At 38.0% G+C, this 26,394-nt stretch overlaps 1 long non-coding RNA gene across 1 annotated transcript in view; it reads right to left on the reverse strand.

Annotated features, from left to right (window-relative positions):
- Positions 1 to 25,983, reverse strand: part of LOC134423819 (uncharacterized) — a 257,787-nt gene extending 231,804 nt beyond the window's left edge. Inside the window, exons 1-2 of the long non-coding RNA XR_010029202.1 lie at positions 25,888 to 25,983; positions 6,099 to 6,163 (exon numbers count right to left, since the gene is read on the reverse strand). This is a non-coding gene — a long non-coding RNA (uncharacterized LOC134423819). The remainder of the gene's footprint in view (positions 1 to 6,098; positions 6,164 to 25,887) is intronic.
- Positions 25,984 to 26,394: the final 411 nt, after the last annotated feature.

Consider the following 26,394-nt stretch of genomic DNA (forward strand, 5'->3'; position numbering starts at 1 on the left):
ACAGGATTAAGTTCACAGATCTGCAAGGTTAAGTGAGGAAAATTGTGCTGTGTTAATAATTAGCACATTTCCACAACACTCAGGACTTGCATTAGCCTGATAAAAATTCTTTAATTTGTTATTGCCCATGAATCTACCTTGCCCTAATCTCCTAAAGTGAAATAGAACCTCTGATTGTAAGGTTGCCAGTCAGATATTATTATCCTGGTACAATTATTTCTATACACATATACAAGGCCAGTATAAAAATTACTGTTCTGCTTTCACAGATAAAAGGCACAGAAGCACCTAGAATTGCCAGTCAAAAACTGGGTCTGTTACTGAGTATATAAACAGACACCAAAGCCATCAGTAAGTGGCCTAGAAAGCTCCCAGAATTACACAGCAGTAAAGAAAGACAAGACAGTGTAGAAAAGGGATGTAAAAAAATGAAAAAGTTAAAAAAACCTAAAAGAGATATTCTTGGTAGATCATAACATTCTTCAGTTTGAAATAAAAGGAACAGGAAACATCCCTAAAAACTCCTGGTCTAGAACTTTGATGCTTTCAATAAATTCTACCCCCTAATATATAAAAAAAAGAATATTGCAAAAGGGAATTGAAAATGCAGTTATATATATCAAATATATAATGTGCATAAAATGCAAAATGAGCATGACATGCCATGATCTCAAAATTAGTTATGGGGGTTGTGACACAGAAACAGGGCAAGGACTTCACACCACCAGTTTGTGATTGCCCTTTACTTTAACAGATAATGTTTGTCCCAGGCTTAAAAAAATGTCCTTTCTTTGACTAGCTGAAACTGCTTGCAGAATTAGTGAAATTCAGCCCTAGCTGTCCCACCTCATGCATGAAGGCAGCAATTCAGCACCAGGTGCTCTCTGTTTCAAACCAAGGGGCTCCACTGTCTATGCACAGCTAAGGAGGTGGATTCGGAGGCTGCTGGAGCTCCAGGAAGATGCTGCCACTGCAGGACTCCCCCTGCTGCCTCCCAAAGCCCCTGGCTCCTGTTGTTCACACAGTGCCAAGGAACAACAGCTACAAGTAATTTACATCACAAAAAACTCCTGCCATTCTCACCAGAAACAGGTATTGCAATCTGCTACAGACTGTCCTAGTGACATGGATGTGAGAAAGCAACAGCATTTGGAATCTTTCTGCATGCAATTCACTACCAACCAAAATTAACCACAGCTCAACTCAGGATAATTGATTTAAACCACTTTCTTTCCAAACAGGTAGAGCAAGCATGTGAAAATATTTTTTCATAATTCTTCAGGTTGAATTGGACTGAAAAGATGGGATGGCATTGTGGTTTTTCTGCACATCATGGCACAGGGAATGACTGTCTGGAGTCTTAGGTATCTCTGTGAGCAGGATACTCACTGGAAGAATGAATGATATCCAACAAAACACAGTGCCCTGTATTCTAAATATCCCACCTTTTACAGAATGCAAAATAGTTTTGTTACAGTCACAGAGTTATGTCTCTAAGTCAGGTGGAAGGGACGCTCTCCAGTTAGAATCAGAAATATCTTCAGGGCTACAAGCACTTGATACTGAAATGGCCATGCCTCAGCATTACAATGAGTGCACATCCTTCACTCCCTGAATCAGTTAGAAGGGATCACAGTGGAGATCTGAGGTGAAAAGCAGTTCAGCAGAGTGAAAGCCTTGAATCAAATAGTAATTTTATATTTGAACTCTATTTCAGAACAAGTTTTTTCAGAGGGTGGTTACAAAACACCTTTCTCCTATTCTGCTCTTCCAGCTTTCTAAGTCTGAGGACAAATTGCAAGTAGAGAACAGTCTCATGTTGCTGCTGGTATGCCCTTAAAAACAGAGTCCTTGAAGAAATTAAAGCCACAAATACTCATCTGTGTGTCTCCCGGGTCTGCTTTATTAACCAGAGAAATAAAAAGTCTACAATCCTTAGTCCCACTGTGCAACAGATTTTATGACCTTTGAATAAAAAAATAACAGCTAAATGGCAAATGGTTTAAAAATGTGTTCCCTATGCAACAAAACTACAAGAAGAGCATTGGAACCTTTTCTTCCCCCACCTGGCAGGAAGAGAAGACAAAATATTAAGCCAGGCACTGCTCTTGGGGGCAATGGCCATGATACTACACTTACTCTCTACAACAAATTCCAGTGCTCTGCCCTCACTGATTTTACTCCACTAAAACCAAAGGATAAAACTGGCTGAGAGTATTTTAAAGCAGTTATCCAAACCTCACTACTCTACAAAATGGCAACATATCCGACAAGAAAATTGTAAATAAAAAGTTTTCATCAGACTAGTCTTGAAAACTATCTTTTTATCTCTTGTCTTGAACATTCTTCATCCCTGGCTGGATTACAATGGGTTACATGAATTAATTTATTGGAGTATTTTGTAGAGAGAAATGCTCTCCAAGAGCACCTCTTTCTGTATCACCCTTCATATAACTTGAAATGCTTGCTGCCCACATTCAGATCTGACTAAAGGGAACGTCCTTCTAAGTGCTCAAAATAACATCAAGAATTTTCTGAGGTATTTTGCAGGTGTTCTACAAAACCACAAGGAATAAGCTGTTTAAAAACCCCCACAAAAAAACAAAACACTCCTAAACACACTTTATCACACAGCTCATGCTGAACAGCAAATCTTGTATTTGTTACAGACCTGACCACACCAAACTCCCAATGTATTGGAGATGCCATTAGTACAACAGTGCTAAGTGACCACAACAGCATCCATACCTGTACTTAAATGCATTGATCCTGCTGTCCCAGCCCTAAATGACCATCAGAATCTGGGAAGCATCCTGAGATATTTAGGGGTGGACTCCATGGACTAAAAGGGAACACTGTGCATGTCACTTTACTCTTCAGAGCTCAGCACAGCCACAGCTCCCCAGCTGGGTCACTGAGCATTGCCAGCAGAGAAATGGAACCAGGATTGTCCAGCAGCACTGCAGGCAGAGCCTGGTTTGCTCAGCAGGGCCTGAGGGGAAATCTCACTGCAGCCCTTCAGAGGAGAAGCTTAGATTCCTTTTAGGTTCACCACACTGTGTGGTAACAACGGTGAGAAAAATTTAAAAATTGCCCTCTTTAGGACAATGGGAACAGAGACATCAATTTCTACTGAATGCAGCACTCAGCCCTGGGACAGTCAATCTAAAGGTGGTCAGGACCCTGAGGAGAAGACCTGGGCACAGGGACATGGAAGGGTTAATGACCTTTCCTTACCTCAACTACATCCACCACTCTTAGAATTTCTCTTATCTCTTCTTTAACACTCTATACTCATTCCAATCCCCACATATTTCTGTAGCCTTTTTTCCCTTTATCTCTCCTTCAAGGGACTCCCTTCAGATGTGACACTGCCTAAATCTGCATTTTCTTACAATCTTTATGAGAATAGAGTTTTCATAAGCTGCTATGTATATTCACTAAGGATGAGTTGACTTTTAATGTTCAGTGACAAAAATTTATCTGGAAAGAAAAGTGTTTCTTGCAGGCAATGCAGAACCTTAGTGGGCACATGAGACCCAGGAACTATTGTCCTTTGTTCCCACCTCTCACTGTTTAAGATGATAAAAAAAATGCCGCTGAAAAGTTCATTGAAAATCTTTTCCAATCCCCATCCAACTCAGTCTGACTAAACACCCAAACCATCTGATTAATCACCTTAGGTATGGGCAGTAGAATTTATTGATTGTTTTCAACAGACACAGCAGTTCACCCATGGTGCTGCTAACCTGTCACAGTGTACATTTCCTTGTTCAGTTTCTGCTGCACTGGATTATGCTCTTTAACAGAGGAGGTACTTGTTAACTCATTAAATAACTTCAGTCCCCCATTTTATTGTGTCATTACTGTAAACTCCCCTCAAGTATTGAAATCAAAGACTATAAAAATTACACATACCAACTGAGTATACATTTATATACATTCTCAAAAAAAAAAAGCAGCATTTATTTGTTGTTCTGAGTCTTTTCTGCAACAAAGCCTCCCCAACAGATTAATAAATGTCTTCTTCATTTTAATAACAAAAAATTCCTGCAAGTAATCTATTATGCTAATTCCTCATTCTCTAATGCAAAACGTGCTTGAGCTTGAAAAGTTCAAATATAAAATTTGGCAGCTCAAAATCAGGCACAGCTGAAGATTCTCCTGTAAAATCCAACCCATGTCTAAGAGCCTTGCAGAGGTTTACAAACATTCAGCCACAAATGCAGTGCTGTCACCGAGTGCAACTCCATGTAAGGAAAAGTTTAGAGAGTATCCACAAATAAACATAAATAACAGGGGGCAAAGTCAGAGCTCCATTCAGCCCTCTCAGCCCAATTCAAGCCATTTTTATGACTTACAGAGCTCATGAGAGGAAAAAGATTACATCAAGAAAAATCTATCTTCCCTGTGTCCCATATAATTCTGAACACGAATTTTGACAGGTCACAAAATCTCCTGAGCAGGCTGGTGCTGCACTGGGGTAAGAACACAAGCCTTGATACACAGATAAGACCATGAGAGACCTTATCTTGCTTTGTTATTGCTTCATTTGTTAAATAATCAATTAAACCCCAATAGGTTTGACAAAGACTTTGCTGAAGACTATGTCTTAAAGTTTAAGAGGGTATAAAGGAGAAAGAACAGAAAACTAAACAAAAATTATGATTTTTAAACAGAGAGGGGAAGGAGACAATTATTTAACCAAGATAAGTGCCCTATGATAATGGAATGCCAGCCTGGGAAAGCAGAGATTCTTAAATTATCTAAATTACATGATCCAAACAAAACAAAAACAACCACTTGTGTCTTGTTTCCCCACAGCCCTAGGAAAGTTTCCTGTTAAGGCATTTATTTATCCTGCATTTCTCAGGGTGGAGAGTTGGATGTTCTGCTAAAAATATCCCAGAGCAGAATCATTAAAAATTCACAAATTTCTTCATCAATAATAAATACAAGGAAAAATGGTAGATGATTACAAAATATACAGCAGTGACAGCTCCAGAAAGTTTTTTGGAAATTTTCCATGTTTGCTGTTTTATAAGTCAGTCATTAGGAGGCAGCAAATGGCTCAAAACCATGTGAGAAAGCAAATCCTGAAGGAAATTGAAAGTGAATAGGACAGTAAGAACTAGACATGGGAAATTAATTCAGCCACAAAAGTAGCTTTTTGACATTTTCCACTTCAATCAGATGTCAGGGTATGTGGAAGAAAATAATTTGTAACCTACTTGCTAAATAATTTGGCATCTAATTAATGGAAATCACACTCCAACTTTACAAGGTTGACTTGGGGGTTTGGTAACGTTAAAAAGCAAAAGACTTCACCCAGCCTGCTTTCCTATATTCTGCTTTTTAAGTGTATATCCCAACATTGTCCACACATATGCATAAGCAACACAAAATAAATCATGTCTCATCTCATTTAAAACAAAGAGCTTATAACAGAAATTTCAGAGTTCTACATTATTTACAAGCTTTGCCTTTCAAAGAAGAACCAAAAATCCTCTGTTGTTTTACCAGTGCTTCATTAGCAACAATAATCAGATTTAAATCAGTAACATTCATACCTCTCTCTTCCTATTATAATACAGCACAAGTCAAGGTAAAAATAACATGAGAAGCTTTCTTAAAAATAAAAATTAACCCCAGAGTTTCTACTATGAGTGTCAACATTTCTGTAAACTGTCGGTTATATTTTATATTGTGCAGCCAGAAAGCTGTTTTTAAATGCATTAATATCCTGAATCAAAACAGAATTGAAAAGGGAGAAACATTTTGCATTCTAAGCAAGCCTGTAAATAAGAAAATATTAAAAATGGGCTAGGCTTGCTCACATCATTGCCTACAATATGCTAATTAATTTTTATTTCTCAAGCTATTTTATCTTCAGCACAGGACAATACACTTATCTCTATCTCACTAAACAGTTATAGTAAGTAACAGAGATGATAAGCATTAAATCACATCAATATTTCACATTCATAGATTTATACAGCTGTATAGCATTCTTAAAATACTGAATTTGCAATTAATCATTCTCAGCTTTTTCATATTAATCATAAAATACAAATAATAAAAACAAGGCATAAACTTACTATTTGTTGGGTGCTCACACTGTCCTGTGGTCTCAGTCAGTGGGAAATAATTACCCCTAGGAAATCTGGTAAGCAGAAATACAATAAAAATAAACATTAGAATGCCAAAAAGAATAAATTCAGCTTTCCTGCAAGTATTTTTCCTCATAATACTTCACAGGCAAGGTTAAAAAAAAAAGGAAAAAGAACCACAAAAAGCAAAGTTGAAAAAACATATATACACATTTAAAACATCGTCCAGCAGTGTTCAAGGATCCTTGCCTCTCAAACTTTAAAGCAGCACAGACAAATGTTGAGATGCCTATAATAGAACAAAAATCCAAGTTCTCAATCACTAGTTACGCAGTATGTGTCAGTAAGGAAGACAATTTCCAAAATAATGATTAATGTATTATCCAGATTTTTTCCTCTCTCCCTCTCTCTTTTCCCCTTCCCATTCAGGTTTTTCTTCTTATAAAATGCACATAGGTTTTTTCTTCCCTGTACCCTGACTCAGGCCTGGCTTTGAAATGCATTTCAATCTCTCAACACAGACTGCTTTCACTGCATTTAGAGTCCCACCAAGGCCCAGCTTTAAAAGCTACTGATTCTTTTTTTCTTTAGCCTTCCTCACAAAGGAAGGGTATTTTGTAAATTACCAGCTCGTTCAGATCAACAAAAGGTACTTTCATAGAAAGCCCCATTTGATTTTGCTCAAATTTGATTACAAGGATGGAGAAAAGGAAAGGAAGTCAAAAAGAAAAACCCCAGATGGCTTTTTCATTCATCTCAGTGAATGAGCTTTATCTGTGCCTTTTGAAACTGTAGCAGTGGAAAAGCATTTCTGTTGGCTTAAAAAACTTGACAAAAATTATTGGTTTGCCATTTCTCATGTAACTGCCATTGGGAACTGGATGAAAAGACTTTTTCATGGGATCGCCTGCTTGGATCAAAATAATGGAGATTAGGTATTTCATTATAAATTACAGTGGGAGATAGAGCAGGCTGTCATATTAATAGCAACCTGCTCATGGCCTTCAATGGTAGCTATTCTCCTAGACAAAGGACCAAGGGGGTTGTCTATTGAACTTGTACTTTAGGCCTGATCAATTTTCTATCATCAAGGCAAAAGGTGAGGTGACTAACAAAAGAATTCACACATGACTGACCTCATAAGCCTCTAGATAAAACAGCTTAAAGAAACAAAACACATCCTGAAATTATGGGTGATAAACTGTATAAAGGAAAAAGAAGAAGAGAAATGATAGAAAAAGGGAGAGAAAGAGCACGTGGGTCTGTAATTCTCCCTCCCTTCTTAGGTGAATGGACATATTAAAAGCTACTTGTTTTCAGCTGCAGATAATTGCAGCCTTTGCTTTTGCCATGTTCTGCCTTAAATCCTTCCATGTACTTTTTCGCCCAAGACTCTTCCAGCGATTTCATTCACGAGTAACCACAGCACCGAGTTTAATATGAACTTCCCAGAGCTGTAGCTGCACACAGGATTACACACAACATCACAGGCAGGAAGGTGTTACACAGGCATTACGCTTAGAGCCAAAGTACAGGAATAGCTAGGAACCTTTGGGTTGCTATCCTTTTATACAAAACCTTGCTAATTATGGGAAACTTGGACATCTGAGCTATGTAGCAACAACACCTCACAGAGTTTGAAAGTCTTGACATATTTCTCTTTCCCTAAGATGTCATACAATTTTATAGAGAGTGCAAAACTGCCTTTAAAATGTTCATAATATATTTAGGTACCCTTATGAGTGAGCCAATGATTTGAATTTTTTGCCCTACTCTCTAGGAGATGGAGACCCTTCAGCAAGAGATACAAAGGGTGAAACCTTCACCCCCCTGAAGCAAAATATTCTCTGATCTCTGCCAGGATCAACATTCCCTCCAGTTTGTTGTACAGGTAGAAACTCAACTACCCAGAAAACTTTTATGCATGAAACTATGGCTGTAGATACATCATGACTCTGTAGGAATTTCCCACAAGCTGTTAAAATTAAATTTGCTAAATAGGGCAAAACTGCAGAAGCATGCAAATACTTGTATTTGAAAGTCAAAACATGAGCTAAAGCAGCTGAGAATCCCCCTTTCAGCGTAATAACAGCTCAGGTGTAAATGGCACCCACACTCTACCTGCAGCACTCCATGGGAGAGGACAGGGGTATAGAATTTGGTTTCAAGCTTCAGCTACATAAGCCCCAAGAAGCTGGTGTGTGTGTGTGCCAAGTTTTCAGAGATATTTAGGAGTTTCTCCTTTTAGCTCTACCACTGCAGTGATACTGCAGTTTCACAAATAAAGCTAGTCACTGAGTCATGGCCCTTTGCCACAGACCCACCTATCAGCACAGCAGTATTTATGCAAAGACACTTAAATAATTCAGGCTAAAAAGGAGCACATTTCAGCGAGCTAAGATTCAGGAAGAGCCAGACAGAACACATGGGAGGCTGGTGAACTGGGTGCAGGGGAGGAACTTCTGACCCACAACTTTGCTGCAGAGCCAATGGATTGTTGAATTATGTTATCATCTTATTGCAAAAGTTCCATACCTTCTCAGTGATTTCTCATGTGCAGCTCCTCCCAGCACTGACTCCTTCTTCTTCACAAAGCAACCAACAAACCGCAAATCTGTCCTTACCCACCTAACCCACCGTGTTGTAGCACTTGTCTTATTGGACACACCTGTGGCCCATTAAGGGCGGGGCTGTTCCTAATCTTGGGTGATTAGTACAGCTGCAACTCCTCAGGTGTGAAACTACCTCCTGCACTATTTTCTTACATTCTATCCCTCCACAGAATTACTGAGTCCTACTGAAAACAAACTTCCATTAGCACAGAGAAATATAAAATAGTTACTTGTAAACACTCTCTGGAAGCAGAGACAAGATGAAGACAAGCAAGCTAGCAGCAGTGTGTGTTAAGTTTTGGCTGCCAGCACAAAAACCAGAATCAGTGACAGAGCACACACACCCCCAAGCAGCTCAGATACATGAGATCAGTGATGAAGCCCTAGTGGCAATGATATCTTTCCATTATTCCAGAGATCTACTGATGATTACTAAATGATTAGCAATTAATCCCAACTTTCTATCCTCTGTGAGGGGCTGTACTGAGTAGTTACAGAGGAAAGAGCTCTTGTAATCATTGCAGATAACACCCTGAAAGTATTGCCTCTGTGCTCAGTGACAGTGAGAAAGACAAACTGAATATTAAGAGCTATTTGAAAAAAAATAAAGACCAGGCAGAAAACACATTTTGTGATAGCATCAACATAGTATGAGTACTCCAGATTAAAAGGCAGGAGCAAGGCAACATACCAAAAAAATCACATAGATATGTGTCATTTTCAAAGGGAATCATTAGGCAAGCACTGCCACTAAGACACAGGCAGACTTGAGCCACAGAACACTTACTCTTTATGTTAAAAGACTATTCTATAATATAAGTTCAGATACTGCTGTACACCTGCTTCTGGGTAGAAGATCCAGTAAGTGGCATAAGGAGATAGTAGCAGTAATATTTTTGATTTTTTTTTTTTTTGAGACTGCAAAGCATGGTTGATACAAAGGATGGCTTAATATTTGATAATTGTCAAATAGCAAGCCCCTGTAAATAACCAGAATTGATGTATCTTAAAGCAGCTTTTACAGTGCCAGCACAGAATAGGGAAAGTATTATGAAAATATGTAAGTCAAACAATTCAAAGTTACCTGTGCCATATTATATTTGCCCAAAGTCTTGGAAGAGTGGACGAATATCAGAGCTGTAACTGCTTCAAAGTTATTATCAGAATTATTTTAGAAAGGACATGATGGATGGAGATGAGTACAAAAACTCTCACAAGAGCAAAAATGATGCCAGCTGTAGAAGGGGGAGGTAAGAAGACAGCCTAGTTATTTTAATTTTCTTTACTATTTCAGCCTAAAAGGAAACCAGGAAATGAGTAGGTGAGTATGGATTTGTCAAAAACAAGGCACAACAAGGTAACAAGCCTTGAGAAATAATTGATGGCACATTTCATGATTTTAAAAATACTTTCAGCATCCTTGCACAGGACATTATCCAAGAAAACCAAGAAACATCAAGTAAACAGTGATACTACAGGGTAAGTAGCATAGAAAAAAGCTGTGCTATAGCTACCAGTGCCTACAAGAAAAAGGCAGCTAATGGAATTCTTGGCCAGCACTGAATCCAGCACCATTCTGTATTTTCATATTTAATCCTGATAGCAGAGGAGGGACTGCTCCATAACCCTCCATGGAATCACAGAATGACTGAGCTGGGAGGGACCCACAAGGATCATGGAGTCCCATTCCTGGCACTGCCCAGGACAATCCCAGAAATCCCACCACGTGCCTGGCAGCATTTGAAGATGAGTCTAAGCTGGGAACACCTTCAGGCACACTGGGAGACACAATTAGAGTCCAAAAACTCTCAATAGAAGTGGTTTGCAAAAGATGAAGTTTGACTCAAGGGTAGCTGCATTATTCTTACTCTCAGAAATAATGAACTGCAGAAATGTAAGCTGGAAACAGCACAACAGTTCTGCACTAAAGGGTCTGGATCAGACGCTAAACCTGTATCCACAAAGCTATTGCCAATAAAAGCAGGTATCATACTGGAAGCCTCATAGCCAGAATAAAGCAGGCATTGAATGCCATCTGAAATGATCTTTTTGCTTTACTTGCTTTTGATGGATTACTGTTTAGTTGTGCACAATGCTTGCAGATTAAAAGATGCAGTTAATTAGAAAGAGCAGCAGTCTAGAAAACAATCTGCAAGACTGAAATATTAGACCTTATTCTAAAAAAGACTTCAAAACAGCATTATAGAACACAAATATGCCCTTCTATTCTAAAAGTAGAGCTTTGAGTTAAACATTAAAAAAAAACTTTGCAGAGGTAAAGACAAATGTGCAAGGAAAATAAAAAAATCCTGCATAGCTTTGAAAACCAGTTAGAAAAATGTCTGCCAGGAATGGTTTAGTTATAATAGATTCTGTATTTAAGACAATTTCTTGAATTTTTTCCCAGACTCTCCTCCACTTATTATTTTATCTTATGGTAAACATAAACCCCAAAACTAGCTGAAAATATAATTTCATCAAATCCTGTGAAGCCTATTAAATATGTCAAGATTTAAACTAACTGTTTCTCACAATGTTATAAAGCAGAAGACTGTCTAAGCCAGGCTCAGTTATGTCCCTGTCCCAATTTTACTCAAAGGGGTAGCAGCACTTGTTTAGCTCTCTTCCTAAACCTTCCTCTTTCCCTTCTGAACTTTCAGCTCCATCAACCAAACATGAAACTCCATTGCATGTGCCTTTGAACTCATGGAGTGAGAATTAACCTCCTCATAAAGGATTACTGCATCAGGTCAAAAATCCCCATACATCATAAAAATCTGCACCAATAGCCTGAAGGAGTTATTCCAACACATGAAGATACAATGTGGAGCAATCCTAATTCTTGACAAGTATTAGATACCACTTAAGCAAATGAAATAAAGATCCCTCTCTGAATAACCTCTGTCCATGTCAAACTTAAACCAACAGTATGATCTCATGGTTATCTTTAATTGGAATTCTCTGTTCCAGCCTAACACAAGTGATTTCCACATCCTGACAACTGCAGGTTCAATTACCATGACAACACGAACGCATAATTATACACATGCCTTGAAAGCCAATGTGGAGGAGCAGAAAGCATCCAGAGAACTTTGTGTGTGTTACCTGCATGCTGGACAAACACACACCCTGACTGCAGTGCAGGTCTTTTAAATGTATTTTTACAGTCAGCAAAACAGTGAATTAAATTTATTTGAATTCAACAAAACATAAGTTTGACAACGAGGTTGCCTCAAACTTCATTTTATCCTATTCCATGAGAAAAACCTCAAGAAGTTAACAAAAAAACTTTTCTATGCAGTTCAGATTTTGAATAGAGATTTCATATAATTAAAACTACTTCCAGGTTGCTAAAGAATGATTTATGTAAATGGTTTCATCCAGGAATTTGATATCAAAAGAAATAAGTTGATTAAAAAACTTATGCAATGACAATTACAAGTACTTTAAAATCTGTTTTTGTAATATAGCTTTCCTGTATAGGCTTAATAAGCTTAAAGAATTGTGTCTTCTAGTTAAAGATTTATTTTTAGGACACTCTTTTTAAGAGAAATCCCCATTCTTTCCTTTATTATCATAGCTTATTCATCTCTGTTCCCTGTAAGATATTTCAAAACAGTTGTGAATAATTCTAATTTCAATCTGTGTGCCCATTTAGTGCTATTTTTTTTATCCCTGTGGTGTTATCAACAAATATTGCAGTTATCAGCTATAATCAGCTGTGGTGACTTCTGATGTAATAAAAGATACCTTTGGAGGGCTGAAGTCACCAAACGAATTAAACAGGACACTGAAGTTGGCAGCTAAGCTGGGCATTAGTTCCAGCTCTTGAGCAGGGAGCAGAGTTTATTACTGCACTTCTGAGAAATCAGCCCAATTCATCACCTTGTATCAGTGCAGTGCTCCTCACTGACACAGTGTTTTGCAATGCAGGAAAAAAATACTTTTTGCTGTAAAATGTCAAAGTAAAATGGAGTTATGGCTTCAGGAGGATAGGACTGGGCACTGACTGTTTTCCATTGAACAAGCACACACCTTTTCCCAGGGCACAGAGCCTTTCACCTTTACAAGCTCTGGATTGTCAGCACATGGAATTTGGCCACTGCTCCCAAAATCAGACCAGAATGTTTTTGGTGACATTGAAAGCTCACCAGTGCGTAGCAGCAGCTTTGGCATTCCTGCTTTCCCAAACTGTTGTCCCAAAGGAGCTGGAGCAGGTGACAAACCTGAACCAGAAATAGGAAATAGCACTCTCCTCACTGATTTCAAAGAGCAGCACTTTATTAAATGGATAAGAGTATTCATATGCCTTACTTATTCAGATGAATAGAATGAAGGTGTTTGAATGCCCTTCAGAAAATGATACAGAAAAGAAAATCTCACACAGGTATGAAAACATTAAACACACACTTCCACTGGGGGAGAAAAGAAGACAGGACATTCTGAGTTCATTTAAATGAATGACAATACTCTCCTGGACCTTTAATGGGAGCAAGATTTTATCAGAGATAAGAACCAAAGAGACAGAGTGAGCTAGGGTAAGAAAGAGGGAAGTTATTTCTGAGAGTAATGACTTAAAATAGACTTCATCTAGTCTTGCTGAGACTAAACAAGTGTCTTTCATGATACAAGAGAGAGCAGAGAGACAGGGAATTCACTGAGAGTGCCTCTGGGACCGTGCATGTCACCACAGACTGTTTAACCCACTCTAAGCCCACACAATTCCCCACAACCCATAGGAGATTCTGTGGAAGATCTTCAAGGGGATCCCTCCAAGCCTCCTAAAAACTGAAACCAATCCCTTCACCACCAAGGCAGGGGGTCTCTCAACATGTAGCCTTGGAGCACAAGAAAGATGTGCAGACTTTGGGAACAAAGTGCATTTTTCCTTCATGTGGTAAGCAGGAACAGAAGCATTTCTGTTCTAACTTGGCTGTATAAACCCAAACATCTCAATATTAAGATGCCATATTCACCAAATTTGGTAGGTAACACCATTTGACCAGGCAAAATATTCAGATCACAAATCAAGTTGTTAAAGGACTAAGAAAAAAGGGAGCATTAAAAAAAGTTTGCAAATGCCAAAACAGAACCAGTAGATTTGCAAGCAAAGAAGCAAGATAATTATCAAATATTTTAAACAAAACAAACAAATTAGCATTCCAAAAGCTGTAATATTGTTCAAACCTTCTGATAAAGTTGAGGTGAAATAATAGACAACAAGGTCTCAGTCTTACATGTTTCTGCCATGGGTAAGGCTAAGATAATTATCAAGCAGTTTTAATACAACGTACTTAAAGCTTTAGGTTTTTTCACCTGTATGTAATGGCTAACATGGGTAATTGTAAACAGGAATTCTTAGTTTTAAAATTCCCAAAGTTAATTTAGCTAAAGGGTGTATTTCTTGGGAAGTATGATGAAAATAACATTTAAAAGCTTTCTGTAACTATAGGTTTAACAGTTTACAAATCCTTTGGAAATTTCTTAGATTACCAAAGCAAACATAATCCTTATGAAGAAAAAAGAAAACAGAACAAACAAATAAACAAAACAAAACCCAAAACAGAGAAAAACCCAGAAAATAATTCCATTAAGCTTGCAGACTCCTTCCAGTGTTGAACCACATCACACATGAAAACACTTTTTTTCCTTCCTACTGGCACCAGCCAAAGAATGGCAAGAGGGTCTGCAAAAGAAATTGCAAGGTTTGCTTTCCTTTTTTTTTATAGTGTTTTTTATTATTAATATTTTAAAAAATAAATTCAGAACAGAACTTCTATCCTTAGTATTCCTGTGGATCTTCAGCATCTTCCAAACATTTTCACAGCATGTATTAAAGAAATAACACATATTGGGATGGTTGTATTTATAGCAGAGTTTCAGTCATTATCATTCAGCTCTAATTCCTCCACAAAGACGTTTCTTTGAACAATTTCATCATTAATGAACATTAATGAATTCAAAAGATTTTGCTTTTTTATAAGTTGTGACTGGAACAGCAGTTTGACATCAGAATAATGAATTTAACCATCTTTCTGATTACCATGCCAAATTTTACATCCCCTGGGCACCTGAGGTAATGTCTGTTCTTATCCCATAATCTATAAAGCTTCAGCTATTTCTGTTATTATCTTTTCAAGAGAAAGGTTTTGATCTCCAGTAGATTTGTGCACCATAAAAGAGGCCTGTTTTCCTTGCATGAAGAATTCAAGGGTTAAGAACAGGCAAAGAAATGTTTGATCTGAAGATCTTACACACAAGTTTGTTTTAAATTTTTTCAAGTATTTAAAACTTTTAAGGTACTTGGACGTAGCATGCCTATTTATAATTATAGGCATGGTGTCACTATCTCAAGCATAGAGACAGAGAAAATAAAATCATAGATGATAGAATATGCTGAGTGGGAAGGGACACACAAGGATCAGTGACTCCAATTCCTGGCCCTGCACAGACACCCTAAAAATCAGAACCTGTGCTCCTGGAGCCCTGTCAGGCTCAGGGCTGTGACCACTCTCCTGGGGATACTGTTCCAATGCCCACCACTAGGTGGGCAGGAATCAAATCCAATGCCCACTCTCTGGGTGAAGAGCATTTTAAGAACCTTTTCCTTGTGTCCAACCTAAACCTCCCCTTAACTTAACTCCATGCCATTTCCACAAGTCCTGACACCAGAGAGGAGACTGGTACCTGCTCCTCCACTCCCCTTGTGAGGAAGCTTCAGAGCCTGATGAGATCTGAGCTCAGTCTCCTCTCCAGGCTGAACAGACCAAGTGCACTCAGCCACTCCTCATGCAGCTTCAGCTCTGTCAAAGACATTGGGAATTTTTTTTTCCTGGCCTCCTTTCAGTATCACCATGATGATACCTCCTGCCATCATCAGCTATAATCATAATTCCAAGGCCATACCTCATCCCTCTGTATCCCAGCTTTCAAAATAAGCATTACATTAGAGAAACAATTCCTTTTCAGTTTAGGGAAGGAGAGAGCAGCACCACCTGTACAGAGTTTGGGTGGTGAGAACAGCAGGGGCTGCCTGGGCACTGCTGGTTCCCACCAGCGACAACCAGTCCCAAAAATGCATTGAAGAACAGGCAGAACACTGCCTGGAGAGGTTTTCCTCCCACCACTGAGGGAGAAAAGGTAGAGAAACAGCCCTGCCAGTGGACATGTCAGTGATAACTGAGGAGGAAGCAGTGCTGTGGGACTCCTTTGCCACCCTGGGGACACAGGGTTGTCCCCTTGCAGATGACATGGGATCAGACACCCACACATAGTACCTAAACAGCATTCCCAGGCAGGGTCAGGCTGTACCTTTGGACAGTTTTAATGGGATAATAAATTCAAAGGTTTTTGCCATTTTCTGTCAGTGACAAAACCACCAGATAGCTTGATGTCACAACAGATAATTTAGCCAGCTCCCGATCAATCATTTGTAAGAGTTGATATTCACTGGGAATTACAATGTGCTTGTCAGAGACCTCTGGTAATTTTACTGTGCTGTCAAAAAGGTGTCTTGGATGGGAAACTACTCAGGTAAAATTGCATTTGGCAAACGTATTAAATCAGGGTTGCCAAGAAAACTTGGCACCATTGGATTCCTGGTGGGGAAGGGGGGCTGTGGTCCCTTCCTGACAGCTCCACTCTGCTGCTCCTTCCCTCCCCACAGCTCTCCCTGCCCCAGCCTGGGTCCTTCCCCACACTGCAGCCCTCCCAGGACAGCTCTTCATGGGGGCTGCAGCTCTCCAGGGTAAATTAGGTCCAGAACACACCCTCCGTGGGCCACACAGCCCACTAAGAACACCAGACTGCTGGATATTCCCTGGATGTACCTCAGAAGCCTTGAAAAGAAAAATTTAATATCTATCTTTAGCTGCTGCTAAAAATCAAGGTCCTTTATTTTCTGCCATCCTTCTCCACTACTCTGAGACAAGATTTTACAACATAGAGAGCTAGTAGATTATGGTCTGAAGTAAATTCCACAAAAGAACAGTGTGGAAGAGTACAAAGACAGCTTGCCAGGGCATTTATCTCTTCTACTTAAGCCTAGAAACACAGAATAAGTATATATATATATATATAGCCTCCCAAAAGGCTGAAAATAGCAATAGGCAATCCCAGTGCCTTGGGATGCTGCCTGCAGAGAGTGTGCTCCTGTTCTGAAATCACAGAGGGAAGGGAAAGGTCCTTTTGCTCACTGTGTTGGGAGTCACTTGAGATTCTTTAAAAAGGAACACAGCAACAGAACCTGGCAGTCTCACATGCACCAGGTACAGGAATTGATGGATGAACCCTCAGTACACAGCATTGCCTTAAAAAACAGATCTCAGAATGGTTCAGCACAGCAAGTGAGGACAGGTCAGGAAAAATAGCAGGACCATTGCTGACAAATGGGAAGAAATCAGAAAAATGTATGTCCCACTCAAGCATGGCTCCCTTTAATGTGTAGATATAGTTGGGGCAATTAGTATTTGGACAAAACTATGTTATAAATGGCATTACACACCTTGCATAATAAATGATCACAGCAAATATGGGGTTTTTTTATCTATGCAAAAACATAACCTCAAGAATATGTATTTCATTATCTAGCTAGAAGTTTAGGCACTGTAGTTTGGAGATATACTAGGAACAAATTGGATTTAATAGGAAAAAATATTCAAATGTTATTTGTTGAACACATGGGAAGCTTCAATAAATCATTTGAACTGCTTTTAATTATAAAATTTAAGAAGATGCCAGTACACTTAATCAGCAGGGTCCAGTGAATACACAGAATTCCTTGGCCTGAGCCCTACCCACACTTCTCTCCATAAATCCCTTCTTGCCTCAGATAAGAATAATATAGATCCACAAAATTATTTTACGTACACAACTCTTTGGTTACCATATCTGGGATTTGAAATGAGATTAGAATCCCAAGTTTCTGAAATATAGAGAGATAGAGGGATTTATCTTTTATCTAAATATATTCCTAAAAAAGAAATAAGCATTTGTTACCATTATGAGGTATGATTATGACCTGCATCTTATTTTCTAGTTCGGCATGTCACTAAAAATAAAGGGCCAAAAGTTCTGCCTTCTGAATTTGGAAACAGTTTGTTGTATGTGATTTATACCAGCCCCCTCCTTACAGAAAACCTTTTCACCACGTTACTGTGTGTATAAGAACAATTATGGAAATTCTGAATTCTCAGTGTTTTCTTTAGATGGGCTGATGGGCTGTGAAAGGTGCTGGAGTGACAGCTCTTCTGAGAGAATAGCAATGGAGTTTTTGTTTGCACCTTGCCAGGAATGTAATTTATCCCTGACCCTGAGAAGCGCCCATTTCATCCCTGGGCTCGCGTGGGAAGGGTTCCTGTGTGGGGCTGACCCTCCCTGTCCCCCAGCACTGTCAGCAAGGCAACATTTGCTACAGCTGCAGGCTCACCTTTTCTCTTATTGGACAGAAAGCAAAAACCTCTAAAAGTTAAGGTAATTAAAGAACTTTCTGCAAGAAATTCCTGATCATTCAAGCGTGCTGTACTTTCACACTGTCTGCATAAGAGGCAATGAGATATGTTCTTCACAGATGAAATTTTTTTTCTTGTTATTTTTAAGGTATGGGACATTTGGATTTGTTTTCCCTTTCAGAAATAATATAAGGTACCATTCTGGTGTTTGATACAATATTTGGAGGAAAAAATCTCTACCCCAAGTCACCTTTGTTTTGCTGCCCAATTAAAAAGGTATTAATTATGGAAGGAGAAAAACAGGCTGGAACAGATACAAACAAATTACATATAAATTTGATGAAAAGATTACTCTTGTTCAACAACAATGCACAGTTCTTACCTTAGAAAAACAATTTCAGTATTAAGAACAACAGAATCTATATTTACCATAAGGGAGGTTTATCAAGACAAAACAATTGGGATCCAGTCTTAAAATTCTCATCTGATGGTAACCATGACACAAGAAATAAGCATGAAATATTTCTGCATATCTTCAGTCTTCTAATTCACAAGAGATAAGGGTGAAGAAGGCAAATAATTTCACACATAAGTGATAAAATTAGGAGATGAAAAGGAAACAAGAAGCAAGAGAAAAGGAGGCAGAAAAGTTTGATTTTTTAAAACCCTAAGTTAAATTTAAATGATGTGTATAATCTGGGAGACACAAACACTGTGATTCTAAATTTATCATGTGAAGTGCCTACACACCCTTTAAAAACCTGCACTTAGAGACTTTTGAAGTGACATTTTTTAATATAGATGGGCAAGGCCAAAACCCAAGTAAAGGTTTTCTGGGTGCCATTTCTTAGCTGTAGGTGAAATTCATACTCTGTGACTGCAAAACAAAGAGCAGGCAAAGCTGGTTCTAGGAAATCTCAATGGGAATTTTAGTCAGTTCTGTTGTGGAAAATGTACTGAATAATGGTATTTGATATTCAGTGTCTCCTGCAAACTGATAGTGTTGGAATTTCCCTTCCTTGAAGCATGTATTTGATATCTGGCCTTCTTTTTGTCCCCTTGCTCATTTATATGTGTGTGGTTTTCCTTTTAACCCCCACCCTTTTTTAATTTAAATAAAACTCTGGGGGAAAAAGAAGCAACAGAAGATCACAGGATGTGAAGATGCCATTCTGGGAACTAGCAAGCAGCCTCAACAGTGAAAGAAGCCAAGTGATCTTTCAAGTGGGCTATTACTGTAGTTGTGGAAGCAGAATAATGAAACTGAACAGAATAATTGGCCTAAATATCTGGTTAGAGGGCTGGTACAGAGAAAAGAGCATGAAAGGCTCCACTAAAACCACAGAAAGGTGGGTGTTCCTGCAATCAGCACAGGAAAAAAGCATTGAAGAAGTCTGTAAACTAAAGAAGAGGGGGAGGGGAACCACTGGAAAGAAATCCAAGCAGAGGAGGGGGAAGGGGGGAAAAATGCCCACTAAATCTGAAAGTCTAGAGGAAAAGAAAGCAGTTGATTGTATGTGCTGACATTCCAAGGATGGCAGTTGGGAAACAGCAATCAGAGCAGCAGTATCAGAGGTACACACTGTAAGAGCAATATGGGTGACTCCTGAGATGTACATGGGAACAATTTTATGTATTATTTTAAACAAAGACACAACCTATAAATATATATATATACATACACACACATATATATAGGAACTTCAACTATTACTTCAAAGAGAAAAGAGACAGCCATCCTCTCTTAACTTGTCATTTCCATCAGCTGAAGGTTTATCATATGACTTCTGAATAGTCAGAAAACTCAGATGTTATGGTCATCCACATCAACACTTACATCAGAAAACATCTGAGGATGTAACCATGCTCTATATCTGTATATCAGAGATTCTTGCAGTGATTGAGGTGAAAGATTAGGGTACCAGCACTTTCCACACTCTTCCTCTGAGCTCCTGACAGTCACTCTGTAAGTGACCATTAACAGTCCAACCCCAAATGTATCCTATCTTCAATTCTGATCACAGAAACACAAAATGCAGCTGATATTCTTGTTAATGAATGATTATTAAAATGACAGCACCAATAGATGAGAATTACATCTCATTTTCAAAGCTCTTCATTTACTTTTTTCCACTCACATAATCAGCTGATCCCAAATTATCCCTCCCACTTTTACAGAATCTTTATGAAGTCTTCTATGACTCAGATGCCTTCTTTGCACCTTCTTCCTTTTCAAGCTACTTGCTTGTACCTCTGCTTCACTGGCTCCATAATTACAAATCTGATCTGAAAATATTTCTTATACTTTCTAATATTTTTCTCAGCTTTTCTAGCGAGAAGATTATTTTGCTGACCATTCTGCACAGCTCTCTTTCCTGTTTTACTTATACTATGTTTGGAAACCCAGTATGTTAAAAAAGGCTGTGAAGACCAATGTGTGCTGTGTATTCACAAATGGGATGTGTAAATTATGGGGATTGCTGACAAAAGAGCAAGATTACAGGGGAATCACTGGGAGTTGTAGGGAAGCATTAAGGTACTTAAGACCACAAGTCTCCACTAGACCTCAACAGGGTTTGTATTCCTAAAACTGTTTGATTTTAAATACTACAGCTAGTAATAAACAAATAGCACTTCACTATACTACAGTCTTACTCAAAATTCATCATTAAGGTTCAAGAACTTGGAGTAAAATAGAATTACAAGAAAATATTCACAACAGAAATGTGGGTAAGTTACACTAAGAAATAAACAGAAATAACTGAGGCTTCTGAATATACTGATGTTCATAATTAATTAAAGACAAACCCAAACAATTCTCTCTGACCATATAGTAACACTGTTGTCCTATTTTCCCTTTTATCTTCTTTTCATAACATAGTTGTGGTGTTGCTTTTACATAAAGACAATTATGGTTTGTAGCTTTGTTTTGTTTTGCTTTTAAGACTGCTCTAAGAAGTTTGAAGACATGAAGTAGACATGAGTGGTATTTTAGATTAAAAAAAAAACCATAAAGCAGAATTGCGTAACTCTCTATAATCACAGTGAACAATTAGTCACTAAGTACAAGGATATATACAGTACTATATTCAATAATATTATCTCTTATGAATACACAAGATCATCAAAAATCTACATGAGTTTCCTAGTAAACAATTTAAGTATATTTTACTGTGCTTTTCCCTGTTCATGTTACTCTAAAACATTTCAGTAACTTCTATTCATTTTCAGCTAAGACTTCAATGCAATGCTTTCACATAACAGAAATTTTTTCTTTTCAAAGCCTCTATGGGAAACCTTAACCCTGACTGCACCTATGTTTCCATCTGGAGTGTGCCAAGTTTCAGGGATTTGGCAGACTTGCATACACAAGAGTTGACTAGCTCTGTAATTAATTTTATGTGCATGAAAGCATAAATGCATATTGGGTACACATTTCATCATCTGGTTCTTTCCTTTAATGAAGAGAGAGGAAGGAAGGAAGGAAGGAAGGAAGGAAGGAAGGAAGGAAGGAAGGAAGGAAGGAAGGAAGGAAGGAAGGAAGGAAGGAAGGAAGGAAGGAAGGAAGGAAGGAAGGAAGGAAGGAAGGAAGGAAGGAAGGAAGGAAGGAAGGAAGGAAGGAATTGTCATGTTCCCATGAGTTCATTTCAAGCACAGTCCCTTGTTTTATTTTATACTGCATCCAGTTATATCCCTACAAGGTTTGTTTAGTCCATGGCATCTAATGATGCTGCCTCTTCTCTGAGCTTCAAATATACTGGAGAGTTGCATTCTAAGTCATTACAATATTAGGAAACACACTGAAGATAAAAATGCATTTATATTTCCCAAATCGATTGCATCTGAAAATAGTAAGAATTTGGCAATGAATACAATTCCTTCAGTGATCTAATCTAGAAATTTCAACACCTGCTAGTCCTGAACAAAATTTTGCAAAGCATTTTTTTTTCATTTGCACATCTCCCATTTTTCACTCTGGTATTCAGTCAGATTGTTGTGAGACATCTGTAAAAATTATCTGCAGTGCCTCTATTGCCATAATGCAGACAATCCAGCAGGTTTCCTCATGAACTGCAGAAGCAAAAGCAAGCACCTCTCCCTGCTGCACACCAGTGTGCATTTTTGCATGTTTGATAAGGTTTTCAGTAGAGTTGCAGCGAGAGGAATTTCTAGCTGCCATTTGATGGACAGTCTGATCCTGGTTGGTTACTGTAAAATATCATCAGAAATAGAAGCATGGCATATTTTTAGCTTCCTGACATCCACAGCACAGTCTGCTGCTGAGGAATTTTCCTGTCCCCAAAGTGATGAGCAGACAAGGCACCACTGATGCTGCTCACGCTTTGCTCAGTGGGAGGTAATGCAAAATCAGCTCAACAACAAATATTATGAGTGTGCTGCTCCTTCTCTCCCTCTCCCATCTCAGGTTCAGAGTTGGAAAGTGATAACAGACAGGACAGACTGCAATCTTCTTCAAGCAAAAGGAGTGAAAAGAAGAAAAATAATTTGGTAAGTGATTGCTAGGAGAACAAAATTTACTGAAAATGCACTGGGCTGAAGGTAAATAAATAACTGACCTCTGTATTCAGTGTGGTGCTGAGCAGCTACAGCCAGGGATAGAATGTGTCAGAGCAACAAATTATTTTCTCAGTTGTACTGATGTCACTGAGGGTCCTCTAAATTTACAGCTGGTGTTTCTCCAGCTCTGCAGTGATGATATCAACCTGTCGGTTCATTGATGCTGCACTTACTATGATGCACTTATTAAGTGTGGGTGTATTTAGCATCAAATACTGACAACAAAATGTATTCCATACTTACTGACATATGAAACACAGAAAATTATTTCCCCAGTTACAATGGCCAAAAGTTTAAAGCACCTGTTTCTTTGAATACACTGCATAAAACAATGTTACAAAGGACGCACACGTTTTAATTCCTCAAAAACATAAAAATGAAGTGTTACAGAGATTAGATTATGTAGGTCTAAGAATTTAATTACTCAAGATAGCTTCAAAATCTTTCATTTGTGATATTTCTTCATTTTCAAACAAAAAAAATTCCCACCACATCCTACCTCTATGTCTGTATCTAACATAGACTGGTTTGGACTATAAAGATGGTATTGATGGCACAGCATAGATTAAAAGCAAATATTGAGAAGTATACAGAGCCTCAGAGTTTCCAGTCAATCGTGCTTATTTTTGGACTGCAAACCCTTAACAGACCAGTCCAAACCCCAGCACACCATTAATAGGCTGTTACAGTTCATACAGAATCATCTGTCTGACAAACAATCCCTTTAGCATGCTATGAACTGGCTCCTCTGTTGAACACGAGTGCTGGTGATGCACATAACGTCAGTGCTTCTCCTGAAAATGCAGAGCCAGAAAGTTTGAATGCAAAAATATGCTAAATTAATTTTTTTGGTATATGATTTACAGAAATTAATATGTAAGAGGGGGGTTACTCATTCCTGAAACAGCAACATGCAATCAGTGTATGTCCAGCTCTGTAAAGGACAATGGGAAATACAGACCTGGAGATCAGACTCTCTAAACCCAACTCAGCCAGCACATTTAATGTTTTCTATCTCATATTATTTGCATGTACTTTCTTTCACTAACTTCTATTAAAATGCCTGCCCAGTTAGCCTACCTGTAGCTGAATCAGCTCTTACTTTCCTTGGATTTTGCACTTTAAATGAAGAAAAAATTTGGTTGCACAACAATTTAAAAGAAAAAAAGAAAGAAGAAAAAAGAGAAAAAATAAAAAAAGCCATCTGTACACCTGCATATTCCCATCATGTTTATAACAAACAGAAATTTAAAAAATGCAAGAAGCAACAGAGTATCAGAGTATAATTCTAGCCAGAAGAGAAAACAGGTCGTTCCTATTGTTTAACCTAATAAAGAGTATACTTCTGCCCTCCTCAATCAATAAACAAAACAAACAAAATTATCCTACAGTTATTCTAGCTTTAGTGTGATTGCAAAAATATTTGTGGCCCCCAAATATGCCTATGTGTGTGTACTCCTGTGTGCACTGACAAAAACCTGTTTTATCACCTCTAAGCTTGAGAGGTTTACAGCAATGTTGGTGGAGTACCTGGAATAAATTGTGATATGCTAAGAGGTAGAGGTAGAGCATTAAAAAATAATATCATTTCAATATCCTCCAAAACTATGACTCTATTTTAATGTCTGTAATTCTAATAAAAAAGGAGAAGTTCTGGTTTTATCAGTCTAAAGATACCAGAACTTCAATGTGCATTTTTCCTCTGTGAGGAAATAGAGCAATTAAAATACAATGATGACTCGGTGACATGTCATCTGTGGATGCACACGTCTATTAAAGTTCCGCTTCTGATCATAAACCTTCCATCTTCATTTTCCCTAACTTTCTAATTCATGTAAAAATCAGCACTTTTATTAGTTTAATTAGTGTTAATAGAGATGCATTTAAAATATTTCTAAAGTGAAATCAGAATGTGGAATTAAAATATGGAAGTATTCTATACAACTCTGAAACAATACAAATGTTTGTTGCATTCTTGTACCTCAGTGATCTGTTTTCATCCATCTGTGTAGCTGGACAAAAGCAGGTGTTTTCTCCCCACATTAAAAAACTTTCCTTTTTTATTAATCAGTGCAAAGCTAACTGCGATATGCTAAAAGCTACATTTTTAAACAAAGAACCAAAGTTATTATAGTGTAAATTTAAGCTCCACACTGACATCAACAGATACATTTTTCATTTTTCTTTTCTTTCTTTAAGTATTCAAAAATGCTATTTCTAAATATTACTATTTAACTTACAAAAAAATGAATCTAGATACAGATTACTGTCGTAGTGGCAAGATTCCAAACAAAATATTCCACTAGAAATATGCATAAGAGAACATAAGCAGGTTCAAACATTGTTAATTACCAACTAAAGCCCAGCAAAGCTTTTATTTCTTCCAAATATTAATTTTTAATTCACAGTACATTAATCCTCCCCGCAAATGAGAAAAGTTTAGACTGAGACAGAAGACCACAAAACAAAGTTATGAAAAGTACTTTGAATGATTTCAATAAACATTAGAATCTGAAACAGCAAGGTAGAGTTTATAACTAAAGAAATTTCTCTTCCTATTATTTTCTAACATTTTCAGTGTAAGCAGCAAACCATAAGAGGATCAACCATATTTTATGTCATCAGCATTTTATAAGTGCCACATTTAAGTACTTCACTGAAAATACCATGAGTATGTATAAAGATGAAAGGCTTATGAATATAAATAAAGCTGACTCCAACTGCAAACCTTATCATTTTCTAAAATACATTTTATTAGAAATGGCTAAAGATTCTCGAATTTTACCTTCTGAGTTCTCAGTTTATAATGTATAAATAAAAAATATGCATTAAAGAATTACACAAAATGAAGCAGGACAGAAAAAAAAAATCAGTAAATATCTCAATGACAAACCGTGGCAATAACAGATAAAGGTCACTAAAATCGTGACACAAGACCCCCATATCACCACCCCAGCCATCAAAATGTTAAAAACCCCCTATTTGGTATTAACAGCCCTTATGGAATAAAAAGAACTATTAAAGTCAGATTAGTCTACAAACAAGGAAGCCCAAACTTTCAAGATTGTTGCCTTACTGCCCTCGAGGGTTCACCTCTATCTCCCATGAAAAACGCCCATACAAAAAATTCTAAAATACCTCCATAAGCCCAGAGGAAAGGCTGTGGACAGACAGATGATGTGATATATTTCTTCCTTTCCATTCTTGGGCAGCTTCTTCTCTCTGCGGCTGAGAGCGAATGCTTTGAGACTCAGTCGCATATTTAATTAGAAGCAAGCTGCTTGCACTATCACCGTGCGAATCTACCTCTCCAATCTCTCGTGAGTCAATCTTTCCCATCTCTGATTTTCTTTTATATTTATGCTAGAATATTTAATTGTAGACAAAAGGTTACTCTGGCTGTATTCACTGCACAGAGGCAGAATAATCTGCTTTAAAAGGCTTGACATTTCAGGCTTTTCAAAAAGGCTGAAAAAATTATATCCCTGCTTTTGTTAATCAATGAAGTAGAACTCTCCTGAACAAAAGAATTAAATTGCTTGGTTGGTTTAATAAAACCAACAGAAATAGCTGCTTCCTCTGGGCTTTATTGTGTAGGCATGGCACACGCATCCAGCACTGTAATTCCATATGATTCAGGGGCAA

The sequence above is a fragment of the Melospiza melodia genome, chromosome 12 (genome assembly GCF_035770615.1).
Source record: "Melospiza melodia melodia isolate bMelMel2 chromosome 12, bMelMel2.pri, whole genome shotgun sequence".
In the NCBI taxonomy this organism is placed as follows: Eukaryota; Metazoa; Chordata; class Aves; order Passeriformes; family Passerellidae; genus Melospiza; species Melospiza melodia.